The sequence below is a fragment of the Bubalus bubalis genome, chromosome 11, assembly GCF_019923935.1.
Source record: "Bubalus bubalis isolate 160015118507 breed Murrah chromosome 11, NDDB_SH_1, whole genome shotgun sequence".
NCBI classification, from domain to species: Eukaryota; Metazoa; Chordata; class Mammalia; order Artiodactyla; family Bovidae; genus Bubalus; species Bubalus bubalis.
Window position 1 is genome coordinate 75,651,798 of NC_059167.1, and position 14,445 is coordinate 75,666,242.

The 14,445-nt window shown below is 38.8% G+C and overlaps 1 pseudogene; it reads right to left on the reverse strand.

Annotated features, from left to right (window-relative positions):
- Positions 1 to 13,127: 13,127 nt before the first annotated feature.
- LOC102391774 lies at positions 13,128 to 14,125 on the reverse strand (annotated as a pseudogene).
- Positions 14,126 to 14,445: the final 320 nt, after the last annotated feature.

A 14,445-nucleotide genomic window follows, 5' to 3' on the forward strand; every position in this document is an offset into this window, starting at 1 on the left:
GTAAAATGGAGGAATTAGGAATAAAGAGTAACATTTTCCTAGGAGAGAGCTTCTTTACCAAGCTTGTGCTGAGCTTAGTTGCTCAGTTGTGTCCAACTCTTTGCAACCCTATGGACTGTAGCCCGCCGGGCTCCTCTGTCCATGGGGATTCTCCAGGCAAGAATACTGAAGTGAGTTGTCATGCCCTCATCCAGAGAATCTTCCCAATCCAGGCATTGAACCTAGGTGTCCTGCATTGCAGGCAGATTCTTTGCCATCTAATCTGACAGGGAAGCCCAGTTCTGGCTTCTTCAGTCTTGTTCATAAATATTTTAGCATAACATCTTCCATATCATGAATAATCAGCATATCTGAAGTGTTCAAACTCTTAATCACATTTGTCCACACAAGTGTTAATCACACATAGAAGAGTTTCCAACAAATGAGGGCATGAATGTTGCACTTAAGATGGTAGCATAAAATGAACAGGTTTACTTCTCTAATTTACAATACTTGGAGAATTAAGATACAGTTTAAATCAAAGGAAACTCCAAAGAAGGAGTGTCTAAAAACCCCAAAAGAGAGTTATTGAGTACTTTGGTAAGCTTGAGAGAGATTTTGTGCTTTGAGAGCTGTGCTATAGGATTGGTCTTCCCTGGTGACTCAGATGGTAGTAATTGGCAATTCAAATGTGAAACTGAGAAACAATGATGCCTTCACTGAAACAAAATATTTAGTCATGATGCACTAAGAAAATGAAAAAAACTGCAGACCATGAAGGTCACAACAGCTTGTCTTTCAAGTATTTGAAGCTTGCTTCTGCTGCTGCTGCTAAGTTGCTTCAGTCGTGTCTGACTCTGTGCGACCCCATAGACGGCAGCCCACCAGGCTCCCCCGTCCCTGGGATTCTCCAGGCAAGAACACTGGAGTGGGTTGCCATTTCCTTCTCCAATGCATGAAAGTGAAAAGTGAAAGTGAAAAGTGAAAGTGAAGTCGCTCAGTCGTGTCCGACTCTTAGCAAACCCATGACTGCAGCTTACCAGGCTCCTCCATCCATGGGATTTTCCAGGCAAGAGTACTGGAGTGGGTTGCCATTGCCTTCTCTGATTTGAAGCTTAGTTCTGCTAAAATGCTATCTGAAGGTGAATGAAACTGCTACCAACAACTTTTTAATAGAAAGTATCTATTATCACTACAAATAAACGTAAACATTGATGAAATCATGTATAACACATATTTAAATCCATTCGTTATCCAATACAAAGAGACAGAATAAAAGTATATTAAAGGAGATAAGCTATGAAACAGGGGAAACAGTGACAGATTAAATTTTTTTTTTTTTTTTTTCTCCAAAATCACTGAAGATGGTGACTGCAGCCATGAAATTAAAGGACGTTTGCTCCTTGGAAGAAAAGTTATGAACAACCTAGACAGCATATTAAAAAGCAGAGACATTACTTTGCCAACAAAGGTCTGTCTAGTCAAAGCTATGGTTTTCCCAGTAGTCATGTATGGATGTGAGAGTTGGACTATAAGGAAGCTGAGTGCCAAATAATTGATGCTTTTGAACTGTGGTGTTGGAGAAGACTGTTGAGAGTCCCTTGGACTACAAGGAGATCCAACCAGTCCATCCTAAAGGAAATCAGTCCTAAATATTCATTGGAAGGACTTATGCTGAAACTGAAACTCCCAATACTTTGGCCACCTGATGCAAAGAACTGACTCATTAAGAAAGACCCTGATGGTGGGAAAGATTGAAGGCAGGAGAAGGGAGCTACAGAGGATGAGATGGTTGTATGGCATTACCGACTCAATGGACATGAGCTTGAGTAAACTCCGGGAGTTAGTGATGGACAGGGAGGCCTGGAGTGCTGCAGTCCATGGGGTCACAAAGAGCTGGACATGACTGGACAACTGAACCGAACTGAAGCTATGAAAAGGCAAACAGAAACAGGAAATTGATAAGATTGGTACCAAAATGAATATGGCCATTATAAATGATGTAAAATTATTTTTTTTGTCATGCCCACTAAATTATTGACAAAAAATGGTTACAAATAAGTGTCTTATATGATGTGCTATTAATATTATACATTACAAAAATATGTTTGCATATACAATAACATCTCAAGAAAATAACTTTGGATAATGACACTTCAGGTAATTTTAATATTAAAAATTTAAATATCTGTATTTTATATTTTTCTAAACTGACCACATATTTGTGATAAAAAGCGAAAATGAAAGGAGAGAAACAGGGCCAAGAAAATGAAAAAGAAGAGCATTGAGATTTATGGAGGCAGTGAAGTATGCATATATGTGGTGGTTAGAGTAGTATTAGCATTTTTGGCACTAGTTTAATAGTTTTATTAGCCTTGGTTAAACCACCATTTCTTGGATGGTGAATGACAATTACTGGAAGTACATGAAGAAAACTCTGGATGTTTTATGTCAGATTTGGACCAGATATGTACTTGCTTCCTTCTCTAGAGAAATGTTAATATATGTGACATTCTATAGAATCCTGGTTTGTTCGTTATTTGGAATAGATAAGTCATACACTGAAAACAGTGGGAAAGCACTAATAGCTTTCCAACTTTTGTTTGTCAATTGAATTTTATTCTTTCCAATAGTCCCTTATATTTTCCAAAACAGATAAGATTGAGTGAAGAAATATGTCTAAAAAGAAAAGGTAAAAAGGCATACTGCAGAGTGAAATCAAACTTTCTTATAACTTTACATACACTATGTGTACTGATTAATCTGTTTAAAACTTATCAGGAATTGGTTCTAATATTTAGCTAGTTAATTCTGAAATACTGAGTTCTTGCTTAGAGGGAAGAGTATAACCAAACAAGTTTAAAATACTCATTTCTTTTGCGTTCTTCCATCTGAGCCACCAGGGAAGTCCTGTTTTGCTTTCTTAGAAAGCATTAAAGACTCAGAACTTCTCCGGAGGCAGAGTCTCATAAAAGTTGGTTGCTATCTCTGTTGGATATTTTGGCTCTAACATTTAGAACATGGAAACCTTTTCAAAATATTTTTTTCAAGCAAAAAATCAGATGGAATGTAGGTAATCTGACTTCCGTGATTAAAAATTCCCTCTCCTCTAAGGAGCCAAGAGAAATTATAACCACCTTAGGATTGAGAACACACAGAAGGAAAGCTGTTCAAAACTCAGTTCTTCACTGATATACCATATTCATTATTTTTTTCTTTTAATTTCTACCCTGAACCACCTTAGCTCACTGGTTATAGAATACTTACAGAACTAATGGACACAAGTTCTATTAAGCCATGTTCATTCTTATCATACTCTCTTTAATTCTTGATCCACTCATCACTAATATCATTGAGGGGTTTATCAAATATGCCAAATAGAGGGAACTAACTGAATCCAATCATTTTCATATGAGGGCAAATAGTCACTTCAAATGGTAATCTGTTTGAAGCATGGATGGGAATGGAATGGGCAAGATATGGGCATATTCAGTCTCCACAATGGGAAATGCAGGGACTTCATCTTATAAGATGATGAAGAAGATGGTGAGAGATGCAGGAACCTTGAGATACTAACTCACCAAAGACAGCCATCATAAATATTGGTCCCTTCTTCAGGCATAATATAATCTAGTGAAGAATGGTGTCAAAAGGATTGGGAATAATTGGAAGTGGAGAAAAGAAAGAAAGTGCTAGAGAAATATGAGATTGCTGTGATATGGTTCAGTATTAGGTAAATTTTTATGACCTACCTCTTCTTTTCTAGGATGCATTTGTTGAAACACAATAATTTTGATTTCTGCTTTGTAGTATAATCACCTCTAGGACAAAAATATATAAGTTTTTTTTCCCAGTGAGATTATACTTAATTAGTAGCACTAGGTTTGGGGGACCCATTGATATTCTGAGGTCCCTAGTAACCATTTTATTGATTTCTCCTGGGAACCAGGTCTACAAGTCATGTTAATTTTCCCACGAGAAAAAATATCAGAAGAGTTACTTGGTGATGAGAAGTAAGAAAAAAAAGAAGACGTAAGAATATCTCCTTTATATATAGAGAGATAATGTGCTGGATGGCCAAGAAATAAGTACCATTTGGAACAGAAAATGTGGAACCACAAACTCACTTACAGTTACTGAGGTGGGGAAGGGTAAGAAGTCATTCACAATTCTTCCTGACACCCTCGTTCATTGACCGGGAGAGAATGAGGTTCATTTATCAATATTTTTTTTTCAAGAGACAAGCCTTAGGCTTTATGCATGGGGCATATTCTGATAACCATTCTTGATTTATTCCCATTTAGTGATTTTTGTCTATTAACTGACATATTGTTGTCCAACAGATACATGAAAAGATGTTAACCATCACTAAGGAAATGTGAATCAGATCCACAATGGTATCACCTCTCATCTGTCAGAATGGCTATTATCATAAAGATATGAAATAAAAAAGTGATGACATGAATTTGAAGAAAAGGGAACCCATGTGTACTGTTTTGTGGGAATGCAAATTAGTGAAACCTCTATAGAGGTTCCTAAAAATTAAAACTATCATATAATCCATATATGATTTTATATACAATGATAAATCAAAACCAGAAGAAACAAAAACACTAATGAAAGCGATATCTGCACCTTCATGTGCGTAGCAGAAGTTTTCACAATAGTCAATATATGGAAACAACTTAAGTGCCCACTGATAGATGGGTAGATAAAGAAATTGTGGTACATACAGCCGGCCCTCCATATCTCTAGTTCCATATGTGAGGGTTCAACCAACTCCAGATCAAAAATATTGGAAAACATTCCAGAAAGTTCCATTAAGCAAAATTTTAATTTGCCACATGCTGGCATATATTTACATAGCATTTATATTCTATTAGATATTATAAATAGTCTAGAAGATTTCAAGTATAAGGAAGAATGTGTGTAGTGTGTGTGTTAGTTGCTCAGTTGTGTCTGACTCTTGCAACCCCAGGGACTGTAGCCCACTAGGCTCCTCTGTCCATGAAATTCTCCAGGCAAGAATACTGGAGTGAGTTGTCATTTCCTGCTCCAGAGGATCTTCCTGACCCAGGGACAGAACCCTGATCTCCTGCATTGCAGGTGAATGCTTTACCATCTGAGCTACTAGGAAGCAAAGGTGGCTTTCAGTAAATCTTTTAAGATGTACCCTCAACTGTTTAACTCTCCTGGCAATGGGCAGCAATGCATGTATATACCAGATAAATAAAAGGAATGAGGTCCTCTGATCTCTGCAACAATGCTCCTCTTACCTCAAATAAACTAAGGGATGACAAATGCCATAGGCTTATCATGGAAATATGAAAGCTGTGTTTGTATTTCTCTCTTTTCTCTCTCATGTCTCCCCCTCTTTTGTTTAAGTGTCCCTGAGATCATTTTGCAGTGTAAACTGAGGAGGAAGATGTGCCTGAATTCTCTGCTAAATGCACAATAAAGATTGGGCCACTCTTCTGTGTGAATTTTCAGATATAGAATGTTTCTAGGCTGAGTCCATTTCTAACATGACTCTTTGGATGAAAACTGATATCCTGCAATAGGTTTTTTCACAGGGAAGAAAAATGAGGGGATTTCTTTTGGGTATGAATGATTAGATTCTGAGTAAGCTATTCCTTCCTCAGATTTTCCTCAGGGGTTACATGCAGGTGTCTCTCCCCAGAGGGAGTTCTTAAAGGTTGAACTCTTAAGTGTGGAACTACATAAGTGTGCAGAGTCATCCCACATCTGTTACATTGACAGGGTTTCCCCCATTATGAACCCTTTGATTCTCAGTAAGGGATGAGCTGTGACTGAAGGCCTTTCCACACTCACTTCACTCATAGGGCTTCTCTCTGGTGTGGATGATGGAGTATTGAATGAGGCTTGTGCTCCACCAGAAGACCTTCCCACACTCCATGCATTTGTAGGGCTTCTCTCCACTGTGAATCTGCTGGTGGCTGGTGAGGTATGACTTGTGGTTGAAGGCTTTCCCACACGCTGTGCCCTTGTAGGGCTTCGCTTCACTGTGGATGGTGAAGTGCCAGTTGAGGCCTGACCGATTGCTAAAGGCCTTTCCACATTCTTTGCATTCATAGGGTTTCTCTCCAGTGTGGGCCCTTTTATGTAAGATAAAAGTGGAGCAGTAGATGAAGGCCTTTCCCCACTCAGTGCATACATAGGGCTTCTCCCCTCTGTGGATCCTCTGGTGCTTGTTGAGGTATGGCTTGTGGTAGAAGACCTTCCCACCCTTGAGGCACTTGTAGGGCCTCTCCCCAGTATGGGTGATGGAGTGTTGAATGAGTCTGGTGCTGTCACAGAAGCCCTTCCCACACGTGCTTCTCTCTGGTGTGGATCCGCTGGTGCATCATGAGCTGTGACCTGTGGTGGAAGGCTTTCCCACATTCCATGCACTTGAAGGGCTTCTCTCCCATGTGGATGATGTGGTATCATATGAAACTTTTCTTGTCTCAGAAGGCCTTCCCACACTTGTGTAGGTTGTATGCAAATACCTTATACAACTATATGACTTTGTAAAAGGAATTTGAGCATCTTCGGATTTTTTTGTCTGTGGGGGAATCCTGGACTAATCCACTGTGGATTACGAGGATGTTGTTCAGTAACTAAGTCATGTCTGACTGCATCCCCATGGCCTGTAGCACATCAGGCTCCTCTGCCCTCCATTATTGCCTGATGTCTGCTCAAATTCATGTCTTTTGAGTTGGTAATGCTATCTAATCATCTCATCCTCTGTTTCCCCCTTCTTTTGTCTTCACTTTTTCCTAGCATCATGGTCTTTTCCAATGAATTAGCTCTTCGTATCAGGTGGTGAAAGTACTGGAGCTTCAACTTCATCTGAAGTTGTTTTAATGAATATTTAGTGTTGATTTTCTTTAGGATTGACCAGTTTGATCTCCTTGCCATCCAAGGGACACTCAAGTGCCTTCTCCAGCACCACAGTTCAAAAACATCATTTATTTGGTGGTCAGCCTTCTTCATGATCCAACTCACACATCTATACACGACTACTGGAAAAACCATAGTTTTGACTATATGGACCTTTGTTGGCAGTGAGGTCTCTACTTTTTAAAACACTGTCAATGTTTGTCACAGTGATCCAAGCCTATGCCCCAACCAGTAATGCTGAAGAAGCTGAAGTTGAATGGTCTATGAACATCTACAAGACCTTTTAGAACTAACACCCAAAAAATATGTGCTTTTCATTATAGGGGCCTGGAATGCAAAAGTAGGAAGTCAGGAAATACCTGGATTAACAGGCAAATTTGGCCTTGGAATACAAAATGAAGAATGGCAAAGCCTAACAAAGTTTTGCCAAGATAATGCACTGGTCATAGCAAACACCCTCTTACAATAACACAAGAGAAGACTCTACACATGGACATCACCAGACAGTCAACACTAAAATCAGATTGATTATATTCTTTGCAGCCAAAGATGAAGAAGCTCTATACCATCAGCCAAAACAAGACTGGGAGCTGACTGTGGCTCAGATCATGAACTCCTTGTTGCCAAATTCAGACTAAAATTGAAGAAAGTAGGGAAAACCACTAGACCATTTGGGTATGACCTAAATCAAATCCCTTATGATTATACAGTGGAAGTGAGAAATAGATTTAAGGGACTAGATTTGATAAACAGAGTACCTGATGAACTATGGATGGAGATTTGTGACATTGTACAGGAGACAGGGATCAAGACCATCCCCATGGAAAAGAAATGCAAAAAAGCAAAATGGCTGTCTGGGGAGGCCTTACAAATAGCTGTGAAAAAAAGAAGTGAAAAGCAAAAGAGAAAAGGAAAGATATACCCATTTAAATGCAGAGTTCCAAAGAATATCAAGGAGAGATAAGAAAGCCTTCCTCTGCAGTCAATGCAAATAAATAGAGGAAACAACAGAATGGCAAAGACTAGAGATCACTTCCAGAAAATTAGAGATAACAAGCGAACATTTCATGCAAAGATTGGCTCGATAAAGGACAAAAATGGTATGGACCTAATAGAAGCAGAAGATATTGAGAAGAGGTGGCAAAAATACACAGAAGAACTGTACAAAAAAGATCTTCATGACCCAGATAATCACGATGGTGTGATCATTCACCTAGAGCCAGACATCCTGGAATGTGAAGTCAAGTGGGCCTTAGGAAGAATCACTACGAACAAAGCTAGTGGAGGTGATGGAATTCCAGTTGAGCTATTCCAAATCCTGAAAGATGATGCTGTGAAAGTGCTGCACTCAATATGCCAGCAAATTTGGAAAACTCAGCAGTGGCCACAGGACTGGAAAAGGTCAGTTTTCATTCCAATCCCAAAGAAAGGCAATGCCAAAGAATGCTCAAACTACCACATAATTGCAGTCATCTCACACTCTAGCAAAGTAATGCTCAAAATTCTCCAAGCCGGCTTCAGCAAGCAATACGTGAACTGTGAACTTCCAGATGTTCAAGCTGGTTTTAGAAAAGGCAGAGAAACCAGAGATCAAATTGCCAACATCTGCTGGATCATTGATAAAGCAAGAGAGTTCCAGAAAAATATCTATTTCTGCGTTATTAACTATGCCAAAGCCTTTGACTGTGTGGATCACAATAAACTGTGGAATAGTTTATTGTGACCCTGGCCTGCCTCTTGAGAAACCTGTATGCAGGCTAGGAAGCAACAGTTAGAACTGGACATGGAACAACAGACTGGTTCCAAATAGGAAAAGGAGTACATCAAGGCTGTTATTTTCACCCTGCTTATTTAACTTCTATGCTGAGTACATCATGAGAAATGCCGGGCTGGAAGAAGCACACATTGGAATCAAGATTGTTGGGAAAAATATCAATAACTTCAGATATGCAGATGACACCACCCTTATGGCAGAAAGTGAAGAAGAAGAAAAAAGCCTCTTGATGAAAGTGAAAGTGGAGAGTGAAAAAGTTGGCTTAAAGCTCAACATTCAGAAAACGAAGATCATGGCATCTGGTCCCATCACTTCATGGGAAATAGATGGGGAAACAGTGGAAACAGTGTCAGACTTTATTTTTTGGGTCTCCCAAATCACTGCAGATGGTGATTGCAGGCATGAAATTAAAAGATGCTTACTCCTTGGAAGGAAAGTATTACCTACCTAGAAAGCATATTAAAAAGCAGAGATATTACTTTGCCAACAAAGGTCCGTCTAGTTAAGGCTATGGTTTTTCCAGTGGTCATGTATGGATATGGAGTTGGACTGTGAAGAAAGCTGAGCGCCAAAGAATTGATGCTTTTGAACCGTGGTGCTGGAGAAGACTCTTACGGGTCCCTTGGACTGCAAGGAGATCCAGCCAGTCCATCCTAAAGGAGACCAGTCTAAAGCTGAAACTCCAATACTTTGGCCACCTCATGTGAAGAGTTGACTCATTGGAAAAGACCCTGATGCTGGGAGGGATTGGTGGCAGGAGGAAAAGGGGACGACAGAGGATGAGATGGTTGGATGGCATCACCGACTCGATGCACATGAGTTTGGGTGAACTCCAGGAGTTGGTGATGTACAGGGAGGCCTGGCGTGCTGCTATTCATGGGGTCGCAAAGAGTCGGACATGCCTGAGTGACTGAACTGAACTGATGTTTGTCATAGCTTTTCTTCCAAGAAGCAAGCATCTTCTAATTTCATGTCTGCAGTCTCTGTCCATAGTGTTTTTTGACCCCAAGAAAATAAAATCTGTTATTGCTTCCACTTTTCCCCCTTTGTTTGCCATGAAGTGATGGGACTGGATGCCATGATCTTAGTCTTTTGAATGTTGAGTTTTACGCCAACTTTTTCACTCTCCTCTTTCACCCTCATTAAGAGGGTCTTCACTTCCTTTTCACTTTCTGTCATTAGAGTGTATCATCTGTATATCTGAGGTTGTTGATATTTCTCCTGGCAATCTTTATTCCAGCTTGTGATTCACCCAGCCTGGTATTTCACATGATTTATTCTGAATGTAAGTCAAATAAGTAGGATGACAATATACAGTCTTTTCCCAATTTGGGACCAAAAGGTGACTATATACTCCTATCCCAATTTGGAACCAGTTCATTGTTCAATGTCTGGTTCTAAGACTTGTTTCTTGACCTTCATACAGGTTCCTCAGGAGACAGGTAAGGTGGTCTGGTACTCTACATCTCTTTAACAATTTTTCAGTTTGTTGTGATCCACAGAGTCAAAGGCTTTGGTTAATGAAGCAGAAGTAGATGCTTTTCTGGAACTCCCTTGATTTTTCCATGATCCAAGAAATATTGGCAATTTGATTTTTGATTCCTCTGTCTCTTCAAAACCCAGCTTGTGCATCTCAGTTCACATAATGCTGAAGTCTAGCTTGAAAGATTTTGAGCGTTACTTTGCTAGCATGTGATATGAGTGCAATTGTATGGTAGTTTGGATATTCTTTGGCATTTCCCTTCTTTGATATTGGAATGAAAACTGACCTTTTCCAGCCCTATGTCCACTACTGAGTTTTCCAAACTGGCTGGCATATTGAATGCAGCACTTTAACATCATCATCTTTTAGGATTTGAAATAGCTTAGCTGGAATTCTATCACCTCCACTAGCTTTGTTCATAATAATGCTTCCTAAGGCCAACTTGACTTTATACTCTAGGATGTCTGGCTGTAGGTGACCACATCTTCATACTTATCTGGGTCATTAAGATCTTTCTTGTCTAGTTTTTCTGTTTATACTTGCCACCTCTTCTTAATCTCTTCTGCTGATGTTAAGTCCTTACTGTTTCTGTCCTTTATTGTATACATCCTTTCATGAAATGTTCCCCTTGATATTCCAGTTTCCTTACAGAGATCTCTACTCTTTACCATTCTATAGTTTTCCTCTATTTCTTTGCAATCTTCACTTAAGAAGGCCTTCTTATCTCTCCTTGCCATTTTCTGGACCTCTGCATTCAGTTGGGTATATCTTTGCCTTTCTGCCTTGCCTTTTGATTCTCTTCCTTCCTCAGCTATTTGTAAAGCCTCTTAAACCACTTTGCCTTTTTCTATAAGTGAGTCCACATGTCTCTTTTATAGACAGTCTATTATTACACCAAATTTTGAGTTGAGCAATTGGGTGTTTGACCCATTTGCTGTAACTTTGAAAGAAGGGGTGTGAGGAAAAGGAGACATGTTAGTTGTATACCTGCTGAGTGGGCATTGTCTGTGAAGCATCCAAGTAAGAAGATAGATTTGTGGATTAGGAACTCAAGAACTAGTAACCTGGCTTTGAGAGCCCCAAGCTAAAAGCTAGGCATAGTAATGAAAACTGTGGGAATGGATATCATCTAGGGACAGAATACAAAGTGAGAATAGGCCAAAGATACAATTCTGAGGAATCCTAAGTTTGTTGGTTGGGCAAATGAGGGAAACGCAACAAACAGATACTGGGAAGGAATTACCCAAGGTGTACGAGGAAACCAGGAGATTGTAGTGTTTCAGAGGCCCAGTAGAGTATTTAAAGGAAGGAGTTGTCAGCGATAATTAAGCAAAAAAAAATTCCTGTCCAGATGAATAAAAAAAATTAAAAAGAAGTATAGTTGATTTATTTATATGAGAAAGTCAGAGATGTAACTGTAGATTTCTGAAAAAACACAGGACAAAAAATAAGCTTTCGATTTTTTTAATTGAGCAGATTTTATTTCCAGAACAATAGAAGCATATAAAAAAAAAAAGGTTATGTGTATCTTCAACAAAACCTTTATATTCCAGATGTAGAAATCCTCATTTAAGTTGATTATGCCTCAACATTTTTGGCTTTCCGTTTATCCAAGGCTATCAAACTGAGATACATAAACTCTTGTGGGAGGGGATAGTCTGATAGATAAGAAAACATATTCAAGGAAACCAGGACCTCTAAATGCCATCTTTGGGTGATTAGTATCTTGTGAAACAGCTATTATGGCTATGCTTTGTACGAGACAGCAAAAGAGACACTGATGTATAGAACAGTCTTATGGACTCTGTGGGAGAGGGAGAGAGTGGGAAGATTTGGGAGAATGGCATTGAAACATGTAAAATATCATGTATGAAATGAGTTGCCAGTCCAGGTTCGATGCACGATACTGGATGCTTGGGGCTGGTGCACTGGGACGACCCAGAGGGATGGAATGGGGAGGGAGGAGGGAGGAGGGTTCAGGATGGGGAACACATGTATACCTGTGGCGGATTCATTTTGATATTTGGCAAATCTAATACAGTTATGTAAAGTTTAAAAATAAAAAAAAAAAAAAAAAAAAAAAGAATAAACTAGACTGATTGAATATTGGAGAAGGAAATGGCAACCCACTCCAGTGTTCTTGCCTGGAGAATCCCAGGGACAGAGGAGCCTGGTAGGAGGCCATCTATGGGGTCGCACAGAGTCAGACACGACTGAAGCGACTTAGCAGCAGGAGTAGCAGCAGGCTGATTGAATATTAGAAGACATTCATTTTCAGAATGACAGAAAAGAGTCCAAAAATCTTTGGTCTGTATTTATCTAAAGTATTGATAGTGTTAAAAAATTTTCTACCTGCAGTCATTCAAATCTCATTCAAGTCTAAACTCAAAATTGAAATAGCATCCTAAACTAAAAAAGCTCAAAGTATAGTCAAGTGTTGAGTTCAAGGCTTAACATAGGAAATACATAGCTGATTTTATTCTTATTTTAAATCAAACTAAAATTGAGATAGAAAATTTAAAAATATACTTTATTTATAATTAAACTTCAGTTAAGTTCAGTCGCTCAGTTGTGTCCAACTCTTTGTGACCCCATGGACTGCAGCATGCCAGGCTTCCCTGTCAATCACAACTCCTGTCGCTGTTTCCATTGTTTCCCCATAATTAAACTTACATTTTATCTATTTAATCCATTATTTTGCTATGAGAAATTTCTAGCACTTTTTGAGATATTTATTTGTAATTGACAGTAATCACACCTAGTAAAGAAAGATGCAAGAAATGTCACACAGAAAATGGTATTTGAATGTTAAGTTTACACCTGGAAATCAGCTCAGTTTTCTCTTCTCCATGAAAGTAGATGAAGTCAATTTATTCCCTGTAATTGGCAAAATAAAGTCAACTCTGATTTGACACATCCGATTCTACAGGTGTACCTTTGTTGAACTATCATTCAAAATAGTAATTCTTAGCATAGTAATGATGATAGTCACATGACTCTCAGTGTTTTTGGTGAGCCTAAAGTGTCTTGTATTCTAGATTTGCTCCATTCATATAAGATCCCACTAGAGCCTACAATCCGTTTGCCCAGTCTTCTCGTGGCAATTCTCATATCTTTGTTTCATAATGTATAAATGGCAGGATTCAAGACAGGGGTGATGGCAAAGACAGCAATAAACAAATCCGGTGATGTTGCAGGGAAAACCACACATAGAGAAACATACATGGCATAAAAAACAAAATTACTTCAGTAATGTGAGCTGACAGTGTGACAAATGCTTTGGATAAGTCTCCTGAAGGTTTCCAGATGTGACCAAAATGAAAATGTAGGATATAATTAAAGAGAAGAAGTCAGCCATGGAAATAAAGCCACTATTAGCAATAATTACAAACTCTAGCTTGTAAGTGTCTACACAAGCAAGTTTCATGACCCGAGGCAAATCATAATAAAAACTGTCTACTTTATTGGGATCACAAAAAGGCAAGTTTATGACAAAAACAAAACTAAGATACAGCATGGATTATCCCCACTATGCAGGCAACCACTACAAAGGAAACACACATTTTGGTGCTCATAATTGTCAGGTAGTGGATAGGCTTACAGATTGCAGTATACCTGTCAAATGCCATGGCTATGAGCAGCATCATCTCAACTCCACCCATGACATGAATGAAAAATATCTGTGTCATACATTTTATAAAAGAAATGATGTTGCAGTTAGTGAAAAGATCAGAGATCATTTTGGGTACTGTGGTAGAGGAAAGACCTAGATCAAGAACAGAGAGGTTGGCCAACAGGAAGTACATAGGAGAGTGTAAATGTGAGTCAATAATTACAGTGAATACAACAAAGAAGTTTCCCAGGATGATTCCCATGTAGAACACAAAAAAGAACCAAAAGAAGAAAAAAAAAAGATGCATTTTCCATGAATTTGAAAGTCTGATTAGTACAAATTCAGATACCATAGAGTCATTTACTCCATCCATTGACTCAATCAGTAGAGAAGAAGCTGAAATAGTCTGAAGGTAGAAAATAAGAAAGAAATGAGAAATGTGAGTACCAAAATTAATACATTATTTGTTCATCAATGAATCTGTGGAAAACATATTGTAAATGCCAAAATATGAAGTGAGAAGACTTACAGATAGGGGAGCTGAAAGAATGATGGTAAGTGAATAGAAGAAATGGAGAACATAGGCAAAACACTCTCTGACATACATCACAGCAGGATCCTCTATGACCCACCTCCCAGAATATTGGAAATAAAAGCAAAAATAAACAAATGGGACCTCATTAACCTTAAAAG